Source organism: Panthera pardus, unplaced genomic scaffold (assembly GCF_024362965.1).
Source record: "Panthera pardus isolate Hobbes unplaced genomic scaffold, ASM2436296v1 HiC_scaffold_27, whole genome shotgun sequence".
Taxonomy (NCBI): Eukaryota; Metazoa; Chordata; class Mammalia; order Carnivora; family Felidae; genus Panthera; species Panthera pardus.
Window position 1 is genome coordinate 30,020,333 of NW_026526843.1, and position 19,055 is coordinate 30,039,387.

At 43.8% G+C, this 19,055-nt stretch overlaps 1 non-coding gene across 1 annotated transcript; it reads right to left on the reverse strand.

The window, feature by feature from the left end:
• Positions 1–8,461: 8,461 nt before the first annotated feature.
• Positions 8,462–8,565, reverse strand: LOC128773985 (U6 spliceosomal RNA). The gene has a single exon (XR_008418469.1). It is a non-coding gene; the product is annotated as a U6 spliceosomal RNA (small nuclear RNA).
• Between the last annotated feature and the right edge of the window lie 10,490 nt (positions 8,566–19,055).

Sequence of the window (19,055 nt, forward strand, 5' to 3'; positions counted from 1 at the left end):
GGTTTTGGCTCAGGTCATGATCTCACGGTTCATGAGCTCGAGCCCCACGTTGGACTTCCTTTCACTCCCTTGCCTGCTAAATGGGGTGGAGTAAGATGAGTACGAGAGGCAGTGGCTCGCTCCAAAATTTCCTATATTATGTCTCCGGGTTTCTAATTTTGTAACGTTGGATCCTAAGGGTGTAGGGTGCAGGGTGGGGTGTTGGGTGGGGTTGAGGCCAGCTGGGTCTAGTAAGGCATGATGAAGGACGAGGTGGATATGCACGGAAAGGGAGAAGCTAGATGTGAAGGTGGCAGGGTTCATAATCTCTGGGAAGGTGATTGGGCCCAGGGAGTGGCCCTAAATCTGTAATTGGGGCAGGTGAGCAGATTGTGTAGGAGGAGAGCTACATACGATTATTGGCAAGTGTAGATGTCCCATGGGCCTTCCTGGGGTGACCTAAAATGCTTCCGGTTAGTGACGTAGCTCTTTTTTACTGTTGAATCTCTATAGGCCTGCTGTGTACAGTTGTCCAGGTTGCTCACTGCACAAAGGGAATCTGGCCAAGAGGGCCAAGAGGGCCAAAACGACCATGTCTTTTTTAGGAGAAGAGCACCTGTTTATTGCTTACCCCACCCCTCCCCACAACGTGAGTTCTTTGAGGGCAGGAGCTTCTCCGAAAGTAAATTACTCCCAATATCAATTGTTAGTCATGCCACATTCTAGATTGTTTTATATGTGGATGGTGACTTTTTGAAGAAGTTCGTTTTCCTTCGAGTTACTGATTATCCTTCTTGTGTTGTTGTTGTTGCCCAAAGATATCTGGTTCTCTGTCACCATATTGCTGCTATCTTCCCGTTGTTTGATTAGATGGCTTGTCAAATGCACAGATATGTACTGACTCAAAGCCTCCCTCAATGGCTGCTATCTTAGGAGTTTTTTTTCATCGTGTTCCTGGGTTAGTGTCTCTGCTTCTTGGATCCCATGACTTCCTTTTTCTTGGACCTCTTTTTTTGATGGTTGGAGTATATCCTCTAGTTAATTTTTTCAGAGAAGACAACTGGGAGGTAAAATTTCTGAATTATCTCATGTCTAAAAATGTTTCTTTTTGTTCTTCTATTTAACAAATATAGAATTGTAGGTTCAAAGTAATTTTCCCTCAATCTTTACTGATATTATTCTCATGGGGTTTTTGTTTTTGTTTTTTGCATCGAAGTGTTGCCGATGAGGATTCTTATTTCTTTGTAGATAGGCTTTTTTTTTTCCCTTCTAGAAGCTTTAAGGATCTTCCCTTTATGGTCAATATCTTAAGATTTCACAAGAATGTATTATTAGAGGCCAATCTTCTTTTCTTTCATTCTACTTGCCACTCAGTGGTCTTTTCAAACTAAAATCTTGCTTCTAGTTATGAAAAAGTTTCTTCTTTTTTTTAAAATTTACTTTTAAATTTACATCCAAGTCAGTTAGCATATCGTGCAATAATGATTTCAGGAGTAGAATCCAGTGATTCATCCCCTACATATCATACCCAGTGCGCATCCCAACGAGTGTCCTCCTTAATACCTCTTGCCCATTTAGCCCATCCCCCCACCCATGACCCCTCCAGCAACCCTCAGTTTGTTCTCTGTATTTAGGGGTCTCTTGTGTTTTGTCCACATCCCTGTTTTCATATTGTTTTTGCTTCCCTTCCCTTATGTTCATCTCTTTTGTCTCTTTTTTTTTTCAACGTTTTTTTTTTTTTTTTTTTTTTGGGACAGAGAGAGACAGAGCATGAACGGGGGAGGGGCAGAGAGAGAGGGAGACACAGAATCGGAAACAGGCTCCAGGCTCCGAGCCATCAGCCCAGAGCCTGACGCGGGGCTCGAACTCACGGACCGTGAGATCGTGACCTGGCTGAAGTCGGACGCTTAACCGACTGCGCCACCCAGGCGCCCCTTAAATTTTTTTTTTCAACTTTTTTTTTTTTATTTATTTTTGGGACAGAGAGAGACAGAGCATGAACGGGGGAGGGGCAGAGAGAGAGGGAGACACAGAATCGGAAACAGGCTCCAGGCTCCGTATCTCTTTTGTCTCTTAAAGTCCTCCTATGAGTGAAGTCATATGATATTTGTCTTTCTCTGACTGACTTATTTTGCTTAGCATAATACACTCCAGTTCCATCCATGTTGTTGCAAATGGCAAGAGTTCATTCTTTTTGGTTGCCGAGTGATACTCCATTGTGTGTGTGTGTGTGTGTGTGTGTGTGTGTACACACATATAGACCACATATTCTTTATCCATTCATCCATTGACAGACATTTGAGCTCTTTCCATACTTTGGCTATTGTCGATAGTGCTGCTATAAACATTGGGGTGCATGTGCCCCTTTGGAACAGCACCCCTGTATCCCGTGGATAAATGCCTAGTAGTGCAATTGCTGGGTCTAGGGTAGGTCTATTTTTAATTTTTTGAGGAACCTCCATACTGTTCTCCAGAGTAGCTGCACCAGTTTGCATTCCCACCAGCAATGCAACAGCATCCCTCTTTCTCCGCGTCCTCGCCAACACCTGTTGTTGCCTGAGTTGTTACTTTTAGCCATTCTGACAGGTGTGAGGTGGTATCTCATTGTGGTTTTGATTTATAATTCCCTGATGATGAGTGACATGGAGCATTTTTTCATGTGTTTGTTAGCCTTTTGGATGTCTTCTTTGAAAAAGTGTCTATTCATGTCTTTTGCCCATGTCTTCACTGGATTATTTGTTTTTTGGGTGTTGAGTTGGATAAGTTCCTTATAGATTTTGGATACTAACCCTTTATCTGATATGTCATTTGCAAATATCTTCTCCCATTCCGTCGGTTGCCTTTTAGTTTTGCTGATTGTTTCCTTCGCTGTGCAGAAGCTTTTTATTTTGATGAGGTCCCAATAGTTCATTTTTGCTTTTCTTTCCCTTGCCTCTGGAGACGTGTTGAGTAAGAAGTTGCTGCGACCAAGATCAAAGAGGTTTTTGCCTGCTTTCTCCTCGAGGATTTGGATGGCTTCCTGTCTTACATTGAGATCTTTCATCCATTTTGAGTTTATTTTTGTGTCTGGAGTAAGAAAGTGGTCCAGGTTCATTCTTCTGCACGTCGCTATCCAGTTTTCCCAACACCATTTGCTGAAGAGACTGTCTTTATTCCGTTGGATATTCTTTCCTGCTTTTTCAAAGATTAGTTGGCCATACGTTTGTGGGTCCATTTCTGGGTTCTCTATTCTGTTCCATTGATCTGTCTGTTCTTGTGCCAGTACCATACTGTCTTGATGATTACAGCTTTGTAGTATAGTTTGAAGTCTGGGATTGTGATGCCTCCCACTTTGGTTTTCTTTTTCAAGATTGTTTTGGCTACTCGGGGTCTTTTCTGGTTCCATACAAATTTAGGATTATTTGTTCTAGCTCTGTGTAGAATGCTGGTGTTATTTTGATAGGGATCGCATTGAATATGTAGATTGCTTTGGGCAGTATTGACATTGCAACAATATTTGTTCTTCCTATCCAGGAGCATGGAATATTTTCCATTTTTGGGTGTTTTCCTCAATTTCTTTCATGAGCTTTCTACAGTTTTCAGTGCATAGATTTTTCACCTCTTTGGTTAGGTTTATTCCTGGGTATTTTATGTTTTCTGGTGCAATTATAAATGGGACTGATTCCCTGATTTCTCTTTCTGTCGCTTCATTGTTGGTGTATAGGAATGCAACTGATTTCTCTGCCTTGATTTTATATCCTGTGACTTTGCTGAATTCATGAATCAGTTCTACCAGTTTTTTGGTGGAATCTTTTGGGTTTTCCATATAGAGTATCATGTCTTCTGGGAAGAGTGAAAGTTTGACTTCCTCCTTGACGATTTGGATGCCTTTTATTTCTTTGTGTTGTCCGCTGAGGCTAAGACTTCCAACACTATGTTGAATAACAGTGGCGAGAGTGGACATCCCTGTCGTGTTCCTGAGCTTAGGAGGAAAGCTGTCAGTTTTTTCACAATTTTCTTCTTTTTTTAAAATTACTTCTTCCCCTCTCTTGTTTTTTTTCCTTCTTTCTGGACTTCCATATAAATAGATGTTGCCTCACCTGGATTGATACTTTATATATATATTTTAAAGATTTATATAATATATATGTATTTTTTAAAGTTATATATATTTTAAATATTTCATTTTATTTTTAACGTTTATTTATTTATTTTGAGAGAGAGAGAGAGAGAGAAAGAGGGGCAGAGGCAGGGGGGAGAGAGAGAGAGAATCCCAAGCAGGAACCACACTGTCAGCACAGAGCCCGCCTCAATGAGATCATGACCCGAGCTGAAATCAAGAGTCGGATGCTTAACCAGCTGAGCCACCCAGGTGCCCCAATACTGTATATATTTTTCAACTTTTCTCCCAATTTCCCTGTAGTCAAGGCTGGCCCCAGACACACTAGCATGGAACGCACGCTTTGGAAAGAAAAGCTGAAGTTGGACATATGGACATATGGAGATGTCTACCAGCAAGGGAGCGACTGTAGTATTTTCTATACAGATTGTATCTCAGCGTAACCAAAAACTCGATACTGGGAAGTTTTTCTTTATAGAGGTACTCCAGCTAATGAGTGAAGAAGGAATGACAGACTATCGCCATTGGCAGTCTCTAATGAAACAACGGATCTGGGCAATGATTCGCTCGTGTCTGTGGACATCGCCGGTAGAGAGACGGTCGGATATTACGCACTTCTGATGAAAGAACACAGCATCGCCTATGAAAGTGTCTTGCCGAGAAATCAAACCCGGGTTTTCACAAGTCTCTAGATCTAACAGTTTACTTGAAAAACACTATCGGGATATAATCACCAAAATCCATGGACAGTGGGAGACTTTACAGGAAAACTAGCTCACATCCGCATTAATAAATTCCAATGGGAAAAACAAAGAGATGCCAGAGGGGCCTAGCGATTAAAAGAGACTCAAAAGATACAGCAATCGATTGCAATATGGGGATACTGATGTGAACAACAACAAAAAATCTGTAAACATTTATGCAACTATCAGGGATATTTAAATACTGACTGACTCTTCGATGATGTTGAGGGATCACTGTTAGTATTTTTTTGGTGTGATAACAATATTGTGGTTATGCTTTTATTTATTTATTTTATTTTATTTTTTAACGTTTATTTATTTTTGAGACAGAGAGAGACAGAGCATGAATGGAGGAGGGTCAGAGAGAGGGAGACACAGAATCTGAAACAGGCTCCAGGCTCCGAGCTGTCAGCACAGAGTCCGACGTGGGGCTTGAACTCACTGACCGCGAGATTATGACCTGAGCCGAAGTGGGACGCTTAACCGACTGAGCCACCCAGGCGCCCCGTGGTTATGCTTTTAAAGAGCGTCCCATGAGAGAATACGCTGAAATATTTATTGCATACTTTTGTATGCATTTGAAAATTTTCAGAATAAAAAGTAAAAAAATTTAGGGCAGCAAAGTCAGAAGAACCTGGATGTAAATTCTACTATAACTTCATGTCATGGAATACATTCATTAACCGCTCTGTGGCTGTTTCTTCATCGACAGTAATGGCCCCTACATCATAGAGTTGGGGCGAGGATTCTATGACGTTTTGTCTGTAAAACTCTTCCAACACTGCCTGGCCTACAGTCCACACTCAATAAAGGATAGCTCTCGTTACTGTTATTTGCTTATTTTGATGGTCCTATCTTGAGGGGATGGTCCTAGGTGGGTCCTAGGTAAATACTGCAATAGTATCTCCTAAATGTTCCTGGCCTTGCACTTATACAGACATACTCTTTTTTTTTTTGAAAAAAAAATTTTTTTTAATGTTTATTTTTGAGAGAGAGAGAGAGAGAGAGTGCAAGCAGGGGAGGGGCAGAGAGAAAGATAGACACAGAATCCAAAGCAGGCTCCAGGCTCCGAGCTGTCAGGACAGAGCCCGATGCGGGGCTCGAACCCATGAACCGTGAGATCGTGATCTGAGCCAAAGTCGGATGCTTAACCGACTGAGCCACCCAGGCGCCCCTATATTATTGTAGATATATATACCATATACATGCGTATATATATATATATAAAATATAGGAGATAATTATATATATTATTATATTTATTATATATATCATATATATTAACGTCAGATAAAGTGAATTTAATGCAAGGAGTATTGCCAGAGATATAGAGGGATATTTTGTAATGATGAAAGGGTCAATGCATAAGAAGGCACGATTCTAAATGTGTACGTGCCTAAAAACGGAGCTGCAAAATATGTGAAGTAAAAACTGGTAGAATTTAGAGGAGAAAGAGAGAAATCCACAATTATACTTGGAGACTTTAATACTCCTTTCTCAGTAATCAGTAGAACACGTAGACAATCATTAAGACGCCATCAATTAACTTGTCCTAATGGATATTGATAGGTCTCGCCCCCCGCAATAGCAAAACACACATCGCTTTCAAGTGTGGAGCGTTCACCGTGAGAAACCTTATGCTGGGCCGTGAAGAAGTGTCACCGACCATAAAAGAGTTAAATTAGAAATCAACCATTAGAAAGCTATCTGGGGGGGCACCTGTGTGGCACAGTCGGCTGAGTGTCCGACTTCGGCTCAGGTCGTGATCTCGCGGTTCGCGAGTTCGAGTCCCACATCTGATGTGGGATCCGACCTCGCTGCTGGCAGCGCAGATCCTGCTTCGGATCCTCTGTCCCCCTCTCTCTGCCCCTCCCCCGCTTGAGCTCTCTCAAAAAACTAAACTTAAAAGAAAGAAAGGAAGAAAGAAAGAAAGCTCTCTGGGAAATTCCCTAAATGTGGGGCGATTAACCAATTGCAGCGATAACTGGGCGCTTTTGCATGACTTAACGGGAGGCCTGTCACTCCGAAAGTGTACAATTTCTCTTCCTCCTCTCTCTCCCCCAAGCACACATCAGTGTCTATTTGCATTGATCCCTTTTTGTGGGCTCATTTGCTCCGTCACCGTGAGAGACGGAAAGAGCTCTTGGTGGCGAGAAGGGCTAGAAGAAGAGAAGAGAAGCCGTAAGGGGGGACTATGGGGTCGATTCCTTTTCCAGACCTGTAGCTTCGGTGGTCAAGCAAATGAGAAACCATGTGCTGCTGGGCCCGCCCACGGAGGCTTTGAGAGACCGAACAAAAGCAGGCCTAGCGCAAAACCCAGGTGACAGAGTGCGTGCGGCACGACCTGGGGAAGATACCCTTCTAATCCCGGAGGCGCTACAGAAGGCACAGTTAGCATGGACGTTGGTATTTCATTACGGACAGTAAGCAATCAGATTTCTGTAAGGAGCTTTGCAAACAGAAGATATGGACCACTCGGACGCTGGAAGAGTATGGGCAAGGAGGGCGGGGCTCCCAGAAGTAAATGGTATGGGGTGGGGCGCTGGAGAGCGATGTGGGGTCTTACTCTTGCACAGATACTTAACTAAGAACCGTAGGTGACTTGCTGAGAGTAGCAGGTGGCATAGTCTCGTGTTCTGGAATAAATAACAAGATACTCCAGGGGCCAGTTTTCAGGACACTTGATAGTCTAAAGGTTGCTTGAGGGCTTATGCAGAAAGAGAAACATAGCAACTCCTTTTGGCTTGTGTGTTGTCTGGGCTCCAACGGATTTTTGTACACAGAGAATTATTGTGCCTTGTGGCTTCTTTTTTTTTTTTTAAGCATTTATTTATTTTGAGAGAGAGAGAGGGAGAGAGAGAGGAAGCACGCAAACAGGGTAGGGGTGGGGGGGGGCAGAGAGAGAATCCCAAGCAGGCTCTGCACTGTCAGCACAGAGCCTGATGTGGGGCTCGATCTCATGAACTAACCGTGAGATCACGACCTGAGCTGAAATCAAGAGTTGGACCCGCAACTGACGGAGCCACCCAGGCGCCCCTGTGCCTTGCAGCTTCTCGATGAGGAAACATCCCTTACCGTCAGTTCTTAGCCGGTTGGATTTGGAAAGGAGCACGCAAGGCCAATGACACATGCGGGAGGCTGGTATAGACCTGTGACAACGGCGTTCGCAAGACTTAACGCCACATAGTAAGGGCAACAGAAAGAGCTTTTCATAAGTTAAGGGCTAGAAGACAATGGAGGAAAGCATGCACTTGACAAAGACATAGTGATGGATGATAAAGACAGACCAGAGCTCCCCACCCCCCCCCCCCCCGGCTCTCACTTTACACCTGTATTTTCTTTCAAGGAGAAATTTTCATACTCAAAGTCTAGCCCAGTGCTTTCCTTTCCTTTTTTTTTTTTAAATGTTTATTTATTTCTGAGGGAGAGAGAGAGAGAGAGAGAGAAACAGATTATGAGTGGGGAGGGGCAGAGAGAGAGGGAGACAGAATCTGAAGCAGGCTCCAGGCTCTGAGCTGTCAGCACAGAGCCCGATGCGGGGCTCGAACCCACGGACCATGAGATCGTGACCTGAGCCAAAGGCGGACGCTTAACCAACCGAGCCACCCAGGCGCCCCTGGAGATTCTTTAAAAAAAAAAAAAAAAAATGGACTGCTCCATGAATTTGCGTGTCAGCCTTGCACTGGGCCATGCTAATCTTCTCTGCATCGATCCCAACTTCAGCGTCTTGCCAACGCGGTCACTGAAAATGGAAATTCTGATTTGGTCGGTCTGGGTGGGGCCCAGGAACGTGCATTTCTAACAAGATCCCAGGTGATGCTGCGGCGCTAAGGAAAGAAAAGCCCAGGGTGGAGAAAGCGGTTCGAATGGTCTTGCAGAGTATTTCATTGTTGTAACCAGGTTCAAGTCTCTGGTCTGGACAAATTGCCTCTCTCAGAGCCCTGGGAGTGCCTGCAAATGAGACCTTGAGACCACTCTTGGGGATACTTTTGTTTTCATCAGTGTGGAGAGTAGGAGAGGTGCCAGAAGCCTGAAGACAGGCAAATGTGATCGTGGGTTTTCAAAACCGGAAAGAAGCGGCCGTGGACAGATCGGTAAACTTGATGTTGATTCCAGGAGACAATCTAAAATGGATTATGTTTTTTGTTTTGTTTTTTTTTTTTTAACGTTTATTTATTTTTGGGACAGAGAGAGACAGAGCATGAACGGGGGAGGGGCAGAGAGAGAGAGGGAGACCCAGAATCGGAAGCAGGCTCCAGGCTCTGAGCCATCAGCCCAGAGCCCGACGCGGGGCTCAAACTCACGGACCTCGAGATTGTGACCTGAGCTGAAGTCGGACGCTTAACCGACTGAGCCACCCAGGCGCCCCAAAATGGATTATGTTTGAAGCATGGTTTCTGTTCACTGGACCCAGTACGAGTTCCCTGAGAACAAACCCTGTCAGACTAGTTTCGTTACCTTTGGTTTCCTAGAATGCTAGGTCTGGGCAGTGGCAGTAGGGAGCAAGTGAAATCTGGCAAAATGTTAGCTGAGGACTTTCAAGATGTTATTTGTGAGAGCGACACAATAGCGACTGGTCTCGAAGACGAGGAGGGGGGATTAGGAACTGGTTAATCCAGTCTGCCCAGGGGGCCCTGATTAATGATTAATAGTTCCCAAAGGATAGTCTCCAGGCCTATTAGAAGGCTTCATCCTCGGCCTGGTCTGTTTCTGCAATTTTATCGCTGGCTCAGATCAGTGGTTCTCAAATATGAGGGTACATCAGGCTCTCTTGGGGACAAGGGATGCTGGTTAAAATATAGGTTCCAAGTCTCCAATCCTGGGCTCGGATTCAGCAGGTCTGAATGCATTTTTTTATTAAGCATCTCAAGGTGACTCTGAGGAAGATGTTCTGGGGAGCTTGATTTGGAAAAAAGAAACCCGATGAACGAGAACAAACCTAAGCAGCACAAAAACGCTCTTTTACACGTGTATTTGGGCTTTCCCAGCTGAGTAAGGGATAGTAAAGCCGAGGCTCGTATTTCCTTAGCGATCCATCCTTAAGCCCTCAGGCCCATTTTCTTGATTCTGAATGAGACTGACAGTGGGGAAGTATTTTCCACCTTTGGCCTATATTGTTTGAATTATTTTATCTTTTCTTATTTTTTAAAGTTTGTTTGTTTTGGCAGGCAGAGAGCGTGTGAGCGAGGGAGGGGCAGAGAGAGAGAGGGAGAGAGAGAGAATTCCAAATAGGCTCAGTGCTGTCAGCACAGAGCCTGATGTGGGGCTCAAACTCACAAACCGGGAGATCATGACCTGAGCCGAAATCAAGAGTTGGACGCTTAACCTACTGAGCCACCTGGGCACCCCAGAATTCATTATTTTATTTATTTATTTATTATTTGGGGGATATATATATATATTTTTAAATTTATTTATTTATATTGAGAGAGAGAGAGAGAGCACGTGCGTGCACAGGGGAGAAGCAGAGAGAGAATGGGAGAGAGAGAATCCCAAGCAGGCCCACACTGTCAGCATGGCACCCAATGTGGGGCTCGAACTCATGAATTGTGAGATCATGACTCAAGCTGAAGTTGGACGCTTAACCAATTGAACCACCCAGGCGCCCCCAGAATTAATTATTAAAAATGTTTTTTAAATGTTTTTATTTATGTTTGAGAGAGAGAGAGAGAGACAGAGGCAGAGCATGAGTGGGGGAGGGGCAGAGAGAGAGGGAGTCACAGAATCCAAAGCAGGCTCCAGGCTCCGAGCTGTCCCCACAGAGCCCGACCCAGGGCTCAAACCCACAAACCATTAGATCATGACCTGAGCTGAAGTCAGATGCTCAACTGATTGAGCCACTCAGGCGCGCCAAATGTTTATTTATTTTTGAGAGAGTGCCAGTTGGGTAGGGGCAGAGAGAGACGGAGACAGAGGATCCAAAGCGAGGCTCTGCACTGAGAGAAGCAAGCCGATGTGGGGCTTGAACTCACGAACCGCGAGATCATGACCTGAGCCAAAGTAGGACGCTCAACCGACTGAGCCACCCAGGTGCCCCCCAAATTACCTCCTTTTATAAGAATACCAATCATATTTCATTATTACCCACCCTAATGACCTCATCTTAACCTAATTACATCTGCAAAGACCCTATGTCCAAATAAGGGCACATTTACAGGTAATTGGTAGCGAGGACATCAACACACAGCTTTGTGTTTCAGGGATACAATTCAACCTATAAGAGTTGCCAACACTGAGATGGCAGAAATGTTAGGGTTCTCTGACAATTTTCTTTTTTTGAGAGAGAGAGAGAGAGAGAGAATGAGAGCAGAAATGGGGGAGGGGCAGAGGGAGAGAGAGAGAATCTTAAGCAGGCTTCATACCCAGCACCGAGCCTGACTTGGTTGGGCTTGATCTCATGACCGTGAGATCATGACCTGAGCCGAGATCAAGAGTCAGATGTTTAACCAACTGAGCTACACAGGCACCCCTGTCTGACAAATATTTTAAAGCTGCTGTGATAAAAATGCTTCAACAGCAGTTATGAACACACTTGAAACAAACGAAATAGAACATAGAGAATAGAAACAAATGAGAATTTGAGAATATAAAGAAGTACAAAAGGGGCATTTTAAGATTGAAGACTACAATCATTGGGACATAGAACTTAGTGGATGAGCTCAACATCAGAATGGAGGTGACAGAGGGAAGAATCAATAAATTAGAAGATGATACAATAAAAATGACCCAATCGGAGCCAAAGAGATTTTAAAAAATGAACAGAGACTCAGGGACCTAAGGGATTATAACAAAAGATCTAACATTGTGTTGTTGGAGTCTCCGAAGGAGAGGAGAAAGAGGGTAGAGCTTAAAAAGCACTCAAAGAGGGGCGCCTAGCTGGCTCAGTCAGGAGCATGTGACTCATGATCTTGGGATCGTGAGTTCAAGCCCTATGTTGGGCATAGAGGTGACTTAAGACAAAAAAGTACTCAAAGAAATAATGACCAAAATTTCCCCAAATATGGCAAGATACACAAAGCCACAGATCCATGAAGCTAAGCAAATCTCAAACAGGATATACTCAAAGAAATCCATACCAAAGCACATCATAATTAAACTTCTGAAAACTAGAGACAAAGAAAAAATCTTGAAAGCGGCCAGAAAAAAAATGGTATCTTGCGAGAAATAACAATTTGAATGATGGCAGATTTCACATCAGAAGTCATGAAAGCCAGAAGGAGTTGGCACAACAATTCTTTAAATGATGAAAAAAAGGAATTGTCCACCTGGAATCCTAGATCTAGTGAGAACATCCTTCAGGAATGAAAGGAAAATCAAGACTTTCTCAGATGAGGAAAAACTAAGAGAATTTGTCACCATCAGACCAACCATAAAGATCAGCTAATGGAATTGCTTTAAACGGAAAGGATATGACAAAAGAAGAAATCTTGAATCATCAAGAAGGAAGAAAGAAGAATACAGTGAACAAAAATATGGGTAAATAAAATGATCTTTGTCTCTCCTTTTGAGTTTTCTAAATTATGTTTCATGGCTGAAGCCATGATCAGAACACTTTCTGAGGTGGTTCTAAATGTGTGGAGAAAAAAGAATACATAAAAACAAGAATTTTTTTTTTTAATGTTTATTTGTTTTTGAGACAGAGGGAGACAGAGCGCGAGTGGGGGATGGGCAGAGAGAGAGCGAGACCCAGAATCCGCAACAGGCTCCAGGCTCTGAGCTGTCAGCACAGAGCCCGATGCGGGCTCCAACCCACGAACCGTGAGATCATGACCTGAGCCGAAGTCGGATGCTTAACCGACTGAGCCACCCAGGCGCCCCTAAAAACAAGAATTTTAAAGAAAAGTTAGCAAGGCTGCTAGATAAATTTCGATATATGAATACCACCCACGTTTTGTATATTGTCCATTGGAAAATTTAAATTAAAATGTATGAGATACGTGTGTGATAAATTATAGTAAGAAAATTTTAAATGCTTAAGAATAAATCTAATATCATGCAGAGAAAAATAGATGTGCGTAGAGGAGGCATTTAGGACAATTATATTATAAATAGGGGAAGGAAAAGGAATATAAAGGGAGGGAAGATTTCTATACTTGAGTCAAGCTGGTAAATTTATGACACCGGTAGCTTGTCATGAGTCATGTGTCTGTATAATGTAATACCTAGAGAAACCACTGAAGCACCTTTGCAAAGAAAGATACTCAAAAACGTCATAGATAAATTAAAATGGATTTCTAAAAAAGGTCTATGTAACCCACAGAAAAGCAGTAAAAAGAAAGTCGGAAATGAAAAACAGAACAAACAGAAAGCAAAAAAATTAAATGGCAAGCTCAAGCTCTAATATAGCAATAATTACTTTAAGTGTAACGCTCTAAATACAACAATTAAGGGACAGATTGGCAGAGTGGATTAAGAAACAGAACCATCTAGGGGCACCTGGCTGGCTCAGTTGGTGGAGCATGTGACTCTCGGTCTCAGGGTTGTGGGTTCAAACCGCACGTTGGGTGTAGCAATTACTAAAAAAACAAGAACAAAAACAAGAAAACTTAACAAAAAAAGTTATTGGGGCACCGGGGTGGCTCAGTCGGTTAAGCATCTGACTCTTGGTTTTGGCTCAAGTCGTGATCTCATGGCTCTTGAGTTCAAGGCCCGCGTCGGGCTCTGAGCTGACAGCTGGTGTCCTAGGGACACCTGGGTGGCTGAGTCGGTTAAGCCTCCGACTTCGACTCGGGTCATGATCTCACAGCTCAGCTGGTGGGTTCGAGCCCCGCATGGGGTTCTGTGGTGACAGTTGAGAGCCTCAGCCTGTTTCGGATTCTGTCTCCCCCTCTCTCTGCCCCTCCCTCACTCGCATGCTCTCTCTCTCTCTCTCTCTCAAAAATAAACATTAAAAAATTTTAAAACACGATGTCCCAAGGTTCGAGGCTGACCACGCCCACTCTGCCAAAAGGTCCCTGCGGGGACACCGGCCCGGCCCTGGCAGTGCGGGAGGACGGGGTTCCAGCCCACCACGAGGTCTAGAGATCAGGGAAGGCTTCTCGGAGGAGGTGACAACCGAGTGGAGGCTGAGGGGCCAGTGAAGTCAGAGTGAAGAAGTGCTATTCCGACAGACCACCATCGGTGCCAAAGTTTGGACCGCCCAGAGAAGTCAAAGCTCAGAGGGGACCGTTGGGAGCTTGAGGGAGGAGGCACTGGCGGCTGGTGGGAGCCATCGCTGCTGGGATCCTGGGTGACCGGGACTCCGGGGGCAGGGTGGGTGCACGTGTGATCCAAGCCGCTGCGAACATTGAGCTCACCCACGAAGCCCCTAGAGAGAGGCCCGGCCAGGGTGGCCTTGCCCCTTGTGACCGCGGCTGCATTGTCCCGGATGGTTCAGCCGCTGACCCTGGAGCTGCTGGAGGAAACCGGGCAGGCCACGGAGGTGGGGGGAAGTAGGATGCTTAGGGCTTGGAACAAGGGGGAAATAAACCTAAGAAATACAAAAACACCTGGGGGAAAAAAAAAAAAAAGACGTCCCCAAAGATTAGCCCCAACCCCACGGAGGGAGTTTCAGGTATTCTAACCAGAAAGGTGTTATTCTTGGAGAGTGAGAAGGTTATCTGCAATCACAGCATTCTTGGGAAGCCCGAAAGTATTTATTTTTTTATGCCTGGAGCGATCCCTGGCACAAAGATAAGGTCACGCCACGTAGACTGCTCTGCCCTTTGCAATCCCTGCAGAAGTCAGTGCGGTCCGTATAGCCTCACATACCGGTCCTATAATCTCTGTGGGATAGATTTCCAAAGCGGGGTCACCGCTGGCTCCGGCGGCATGGGCTTTAGAAACGTAAAACACGGTGTCAGATGATTATCCAGAGAAGGTTGTAAACACTCATACTCCTGCCAACTATGTAAGAGAATGCCTGTTTCCCCACATGCTTACTAGTACCAGATGTTATCAATCTTTTTCATTTTTGCCCATCCGATGGAGGGAAATGGTATCTCGTCGTGTGGATTTCCATTTCCTTTATCGCTTGATAAAGTTGAACATCTTTTCATTGGAAACTTATTCATTCGCACGTCTTCGTATGTGATTATCTTTCCTTCGTCCAGCTGTCTTTCGGGTCATTTGTTATTTTTCTCTCTCTCTTTTTTTAATATTTTACTTTTGGGGCACCTGGGTGGCTCAGTTGGTTAAGCGTCTGACTTCAGCTTAGGTCACGATCTTGCGGTTCGTGAGTTTGAGCCCCGCATCGGGCTCTGGGCTGTCAACACAGAGCCCGCCTGGGATCCTCTGCCCGCCTTTTTCTCTGCCCCTTCCCTGCTGATTCTCTCTCTCTCAAAATAAATAAATAAACTAAAAAAAGAGAGAGAGAAAAGAGAAGTTTTATTTTTAAGTAATCTTTACACACAACGTGGGGCTCAAACTCGCAACCCCGAGGTCAAGAGCCGCATGCTCTACAGACCAAGCCAGCCAGGCGCCCTTCATTTGTATTTTCTCTCAGTTTATACATTGGGGATATAGAGAGCCATGGATAGGTACACGGTTCTGTTTTGGAGTGATGAAAATGTTCTAATATTAGATTACTATGATAATTCCAACAACTCTATAAATATACTAAAAAGCTGTGAATTTACACTTGAAATCAGTGAACTTTATGGTCATAAATTGTATCTCAGTAAAGCTGTTAAAAATGAAAGATATATTGGGAAAGCAAATTTTTTAATGTTTATTTATTTAAGAAAGAGAGAGAGAGAGCCGAGGAGGGGCAGAAAGAGAGGGAGAGAGAGAATTCCGAGCTGGCTCCTCTCTGTCCAGGCAGAGCCTGACGTGGGGCTCGAACTCACGAACTGTGAGATCATGACCTGAGTTGAAATCAAGAGTCGGAATCCTGACCGACTCAGCCACCCAAGCACCTAATGGAAAATGAATTTTAATGGCTGTATAAAATTCCTTTTAATGGAATAATCATATTTTATTTAACACCTCCAATTGCTCCTAATTATTTCCAGTATTTCATTCATAAAGAAATCGTGATGAATATCTTTGTGCATAAATCTCTGCTTTTTCTTAGGATACATTCTTAAAATAGGAATTTCTTGGGGGGGGAGCATAGATTTTTTAAGAGGGAAGTATGATTTCTAATAAAAAATATGAAACTAGTTGACAGTGAGCCCATCTTAATCTGAACATTTTATTTTTTATATAATGTTTTTTTATTTATTTTTGAGAAAGATAGAGTGTGGGCGGGGCAGGGGCAGAGAGAGAGGGAGACACAGAACCGGAAGCAGGCTCCAGGCTCCGAGCTGTCAGCACAAAGCCCGATGTGGGGCTCAAACTCACAGACCATGAGATCATGACCTGAGCCAAAGTAGGATGCTTAGCCGACTGAGCCACCCAGGTGCCCCTTATTTTATTTTATTTTTTATAAGACTTGCAGTTTGTTCTTTTTAAAAAAATTTTTTTATTGTTCTTTTAAAAAAATTTTTTTTTAATGTTTATTGTTTATTTTTGAGAGAGACACAGAGGGCAAGCAGGGGAGGGACTGCGAGAGAGGGAGACACAGAATCCAAAGCAGGCCTCAGGCTCTGACCTGTCAGCACAGAGCTCGATGCGGGGCTCGAACTCACGAACCGTGTGATCCTGACCCGAGCCAAAGTCGGATGCTTAACTAAAACACAGGGGCGCTTGGGTGGCTCAGTCAGTTGAGCGTCCGACTTCGGCTCAGGTCATGATCTCACGGCTCGTGAGTTGGAGCCCCGCGTCGCGTCGGGCTCGGGGCTGACAGCTCAGAGCCTGGAGTCTGCTTTGGATTCTGTGTCTCCTTCCCTCTCTGCCCCTAACCCACTTGCATTCCGTCTCTGTCTCTCTCAACAATAAACATTAAAAAAAATCTAAAAAGCAAAACAAAATGATTATTGCGGTACCTGGGTGGCTTAGTCAGTTGAGTGTCCGACTTTGACTCAGGTCATGATCTCGTGATTTGTGAGTTCAAGCCCCACCTCGGGCTCTGTGCTGACAGCTCAGAGCCTGCAGCCCGTTTTGGATTCTGTGTCTCCTTCTCTCTCTGCCCCTCCCCGTCTCACGCTCTGTCTCTCTTAAAAATAAATAAACATTAAAAAAAATTTTTTTAAAGAAACTTATTATGATCTAGGGTATTTTATGTTAGATTCTTAAGGCCATCATACAAAATTGAGGAGGGCCTAGGTAGTGCAGTTGGTTAAGCGTCTGACTCTGGATCTCAGCTCCGGTCACGATCTCATGGTTCGTGAGCTCGAGCCCCACATCGGGCTCTGCACTGACGGCGTGGAGCCTGCTTGGGATTCTGTCTCTCCTTCTCTCTGCCCCTCCCCTGCTTGTGCTCTCTCTCTCTCTCTCTCTCTCGAAATAAGTCAACTCAAAAAAATTAAAAAAATATATTTGAGATGGCCCAACTCTGCATTTACTTAAAGAACCATATGTGCACAGTGGTGGAGTCTGTAATATGCAGACTGTACCTCAACAAAGCCTTCAAAATATACATTTGATTGTCATTTTATCTCCAAAATGATAATGGGCAGGGTGTCTGAGATCGTGTGAACTGAGAATCCGCTCACTTCCTTGCATGCATGAAAATGAGTGAGGGCAAAGGGACATGTTAATAACCTTGGGAGCCTTGTTGGCTCCGAGAAGCTGCCAGGCTCTGGGGAGAATGACGGAACTAAAATGTCATTGTCACAAGGGAGGCAACTATTGATTTCACTGACAAACCCTGTAATTATGGAACACAATGCCTAGTCGCGTTAATTAGAAGGGATGAGAGAGGGGAGCTGGGGGCCCTGCTGGCGGGAGAGAGGGAGAGACTCTTCTCGTAGGTGTGGCCTCAGCATGCGGGAACCAGCTTGAATGTCTCTATCGGCAAGATGTAAGACTGACCACCTTGGGCTGCATGTATAGTCAACAAAATCGCATATGTAACAATACTTTAAAAATGGCAAAGCACTGTGTAACTGACAATATATATATATTTTTTAATATGAAATTTATTGTCAAATTGGTTTCCATACAACACCCGGTGCTCAGCCCAACATAACAATATATATATATTTTTTAACAGGCAATCCAGGCACGTGATAAAAATCCAGATGATACGGGGCTGGCTTGGTCGGTGGAGCGTGCGACTCTTAATCTCGGGGTTGTGAGTTCGAGCCTCGAGTTTGGTGTAGAGAATACTTAAAAATAAAATCTTACAGGGGCGCCTGGGTGGCTCAGTCGGTTAAGCTTCTGACTTCGGCTCAGGTTATGATCTCACAGTGGGTTCAAGCCCCGTGTCGGGCTCTGTGCTGACAGCTCGGAGCCCGGAGCCTGCTTCCGATTCTGTGTCTCCCTCTCTCTCTGTCTCTCCCCCACTTGTGTGCTCTCTCTCTCTCTCGCTCTCTCTCTCTGTCTCAAAAATAAATAAATAAACATTAAAAAAATAAAATCTTACAAAAACTCACATGACATAAAGAAATGGCATAAGGGGATAGACAGTGAAAAATAAGCCTCCTTTCCACCTTTGTCCTCCCCAGGAACATCTACTATCTCATTTTTTTGTGTATCCCTCCAGAGATATTCTATTATCCTATGCATATACAAATATATGCATACACATATGTATATATACAAATACACGCACATACATATATATGTGTCACAAATGGTAGGATACTATTCACATTGTTTTTTGTCTGTATTTGTTTTCACTTAACAACGTAGCTCGGAAATCACTTCATATATTGATCTGCCTTATTCTTTTTTTAACATCTATACAGTATTTTCTTGTCCTGCAATTTATTTAACTGGTCCCCTTCGAAGGATATTTCATTTGTTTCATTGGCATCTGGTCGATCTTCATAAATTGAAGTTCACTACTGAACAAAAAAATAGTTCCCCACATGGTGTTGCTGATGAAGGTCTTGGATATTTTTTGTGCTTAGTATAACAATTTATTTATATTTGTATTTTTGTCAATAAGTAATCATCTCAGTATCCCCAAGACATTTTTTTTAAACTGTCTTTTTTTTTATTAGGTTTTAATTTTGATTCTAGTATAGTTAACATACAGGGTTTTATTAATTTCAGGTGTATGATATACCAATTCAATAATTCCACACATCAAGTGCTCGTTAAGACAAGTGAACTCCTTAATCCCCATCACCTATTTCCCCCACCCCCCCACCCACCTCTTCGGGAACCATCAGTTTGTTCCCTATAGTTAAGAGTCTAGGGCACCT